This window comes from Chrysochloris asiatica, unplaced genomic scaffold (assembly GCF_000296735.1).
Source record: "Chrysochloris asiatica unplaced genomic scaffold, ChrAsi1.0 scaffold00185, whole genome shotgun sequence".
NCBI lineage: Eukaryota > Metazoa > Chordata > Mammalia > Afrosoricida > Chrysochloridae > Chrysochloris > Chrysochloris asiatica.
The window spans coordinates 2,369,392-2,373,192 of record NW_006408703.1 but is presented as its reverse complement, the minus strand read 5'-3'; the positions used below and the strand labels follow the sequence as shown (position 1 = coordinate 2,373,192).

The window sequence follows — 3,801 nt, the reverse complement described above, 5'->3', positions numbered from 1 at the left end:
ACTAATATTGGAGACAAAAGGGTCTAATTCTAATTTCTACTTGTTGTTGTTGTTAAGTGCCGTCGAGTCGGTTCCGACCCATAGCGACCCTGTACAGGGTTTCCGAGGGTGTAAATCTTTACCGGAGTAGAAAGCCTCATCTTTCTCCCTCGGAGCAGCTGGTAGTTTCGAACCGCTGACCTTACGGTTCGCAGCCCGATTCGTAACCACTACGCTACTAGTCACATCTTTATTTTATGGAACCAAATATAAATGTTTGTGCAAGAAGAATTTGTAGCCACAGAGCATACAGTAGGGAATGTAAGTGTTTACCTCAAATATAAAATAGCTGGAATTTAGTGAAGATGGATCCACTTGCTTGTAATTCATACAACATACACTCACACAGGCATTAAAACCGTTGTGACGTTTTCACAGATGATTTCCTAGGAGCAGATGCAGTAGCTACATAATTATTTTACTCACCATGTGGCATCACAGATATTAGCCCATATAGACGATCTACTCTGTTGTATTCCATGATCTCTGTATTCTTAACAAACCATACTTTTCTTCAGGAAACTCTAATAGCCCTTCTTATATGTGACATAATTTTAATGCTATCAGAGTCATATATCTTCATGAACAGCTGCTTACACATCTTGGGTGCAGCACTGTGGAGTAAACGCTAGACTGCAAGGTTGGTTTGAACCGCAAGTTTGGCACTTCAAACCCACCAGCCTCTCCATGAAAATTGTATATTTAGTCGCTATGAGTTGGAATCACTCATGGCATTTAACAACAACATGAATATGATGAGGCTCCTTAAGAAAAATTAAGGGTTTATTTCAATACAGTTAAAAGAATATCATTTGGACATTTGAAATTAAGCCTGTCTATGTTTTCCTTTATATTCCTAGGTGGAACAAACATTTTGTACATGTCTAGTCCCCTCATGAGTCCTGGTGTGGCACTGTGGGCTAATGTATCAGACTGCAAAGTCGTTTGAACTGCAAGGTTGGCAGTTCGAGCTCACCAGCTGCTCCTTGGAAACCCTATACAGGGCTGCTATGGGTCAGAATCGACTTGACGGCACTTAACAACAACAATTCCACTCGGCAGTTCAAACCTACCGGCTGCTCCTTGGAAACACTATATAGGATCTCTATGAGTTGGAACTAAATTGAAAGCATTAACAACAACAACTCCCCGAAAGAGGCAATTCAGCCCTTTCTCTGCGGAATCACCATGGCGGCCGGGACCCTATACACATATCCTGAAAACTGGAGAGCCTTCAAGGCCCTCATTTCTGCTCAGTACAGCGGGGCTCAGGTCCGCATGCTCTCCGCACCACCCCACTTCCACTTTGGCCAAACCAACCGCACCCCTGAATTTCTCCGCAAATTTCCTGCTGGCAAGGTTCCAGCGTTTGAGGGTGATGATGGATTCTGAGTCTTTGAAAGCAATGCCATTGCTTATTATGTGAGCAATGAGGAGCTACGGGGCAGTACTCCCGAGACAGCAGCTCAGGTGGTGCAGTGGGTGAGCTTTGCTGACAGCGACACAGTCCCCCCAGCAAGTACCTGGGTGTTCCCCACCTTGGGCATCATGCATCACAACAAGCAGGACACAGAGAATGCCAAGGAGGAGGTGAGACGAATCTGCGACTGCTAGATGCTCACTTGAACAGGAGGCCTTTCCTGGTGGGTGAACGTGTGACCCTGGCTGACATCACAGCTGTCTGTATCCTGTTGTGGCTCTACAAACAGGTCCTAGAGCCTTCTTTTCATCAGGCTTTCCCCAATACCAACTGCTGGTTCCTCACCTGCATTAACCAGCCCCAGTTCCAGGCTGTCTTGGGGGAGGTGAAGCTCTGTGAGAAGATGGCTCAGTTCGATGCTAAAAAGTTTGCTGAGAGCCAACTTAAGAAGGACACCCCACGGAAAAAGAAAGGTCAGCGAGAGGAGAAGCAGAAGGCCCAGGCTGAGCGGAAAGAAGAGAAGAAGGTCGCGGCTGCTGCCCCTGAGGAGGAGCTGGACGGATGTGAGCAGGCACTTGCTGCTGAACCAAAGGCCAAGGAACCCTTTGCTCACCTGCCCAAGAGTACTTTTGTGTTGGACGAATTTAAGCGCACGTACTTCAATGAGGACACGGTCTCTGTGGCACTGCCGTATTTCTGGGAACACTTTGATAAGGATGGCTGGTCTTTGTGGTATTCTAAATACCACTTCCCTCAGGAGCTCACCCAGACCTTCATGAGCTGCAACCTCATCACAGGACTGTTCCAGCGTTTGGACAAGCTGAGGAAGAAAGCCTTTGCCAGTGTCATCCTCTTTAGAACCAACAACAGCAGCTCCATCTCTGGAGTCTGGGTCTTCAGAGGACAAGCGCTTGCCTTCCCGCTGAGTCCAGATTGGCAGGTGGACTACGAGTCCTACACGTGGCGGAAGCTGGATCCCGGCAGTGAGGAGACCCAGAAGCTGGTGCGAGAGTACTTTTCCTGGGAGGAAGCCTTCCAGCACGTGAGCAAAAGCTTCAACCAGGGCAAGGTCTTCAAGTAAACACCATGTCATTCGTTCATCACCTGGCTGCCCGTCCGCCCCTCAGGGAGATCGGGGTCATTAAAGGGAACTGAACATTGAAAAAAAAAAGAGGCAATTCAAACCCAACCAACAACACTGCAAAAGAAAAGTCTGGCAATCTGTTTCTGTAAAGTTTACAGTCAAGAAAATTCTATGGACTTCAGCTGCCTCTATAACACAGGGGATCACCAGGAATGGAAATTGACTCACAGGCAAGATGTTCTTTTCACTTTTTGTTGATGCTTTTATTTTTTTAAAACCATTAACCAGCAGCACTATTTTTAAAAAGATATTCTATTTACTCTGCAATGTCTGGGTAGAGTGAATAATACAATTTTCTAGTTTCTCTCTCTTTCTGTCTCTCCTTTTTCTCTTCTCTTTCTTTTAACCGCTATAGGGAACCATAGTTTTAGGCAAAGAAATAATAGCTATACATTTGGAGGCTTAAATATTCTAGACTAACTATTGTAGTTGTGAGAGTTTCTTCAAACTATTTAGCATCTATATGACTCAATCTCTAACTTTCAGTTTGGCATTATATCACCTATTCTTACTTATTTTACCAAAACTGTGGTGAAAGCTAAATAAAGTTAAAGTGGTTTAGAAATAAAGTTGCTGCATACATCAAGTTCTAGTCTTTTGGAATAATTATTACAGTACATCCACTTACCACTGACAGCTAATAAATCATTTAGCATGTTAGTAACAAAAACTACTAATTATGCTAACTGAACAGTGCCCTGATATAATTCTGTATTTTGTTCCTGGTAACTCATTTAAAATGGATACTCTCTTTCTTACCACTCAGTGCTTTGTCAGCCTTTTCTTTAATCTTATCAGATCTCTTTGATTTAATTGAGAAGTCACTCTAGAAAAATGTCATTTTTCTTGCATATCTTCAACAAAGTAATGTAATTAAGATTATGCAAACCAGAGAAGATTCCCAGAGTGCCAGGCAAGAGTGAAGGTCTGTGAAATCCCAAAATTAGGAATTGCTGTAGTCAACATAAATAATTGGCATTTAGATGACCTAATTAAAACAAATTGCAGCTCTGTCGGGGAATGTTATGAATTCAAACATATGACATGCTTTAGACATGATAGAGAAGCTATCTGAGATAGCTGTGTTTTAAATTTTCGACAAAAACCATGCTAAACTCGATAACACTAATATTCTTGACAATATTCAGTAAATGGGGAACTGTGTCAATTTGAAAATGTTGAATATTCTTGAATACTA

The 3,801-nt window shown here is 43.1% G+C and overlaps 1 pseudogene; it reads left to right on the top strand.

Moving 5' to 3' along the window:
* The first annotated feature begins 1,227 nt into the window (after window positions 1-1,227).
* LOC102838512 lies at window positions 1,228-2,540 on the top strand (annotated as a pseudogene).
* The last annotated feature ends 1,261 nt before the right edge of the window (window positions 2,541-3,801 follow it).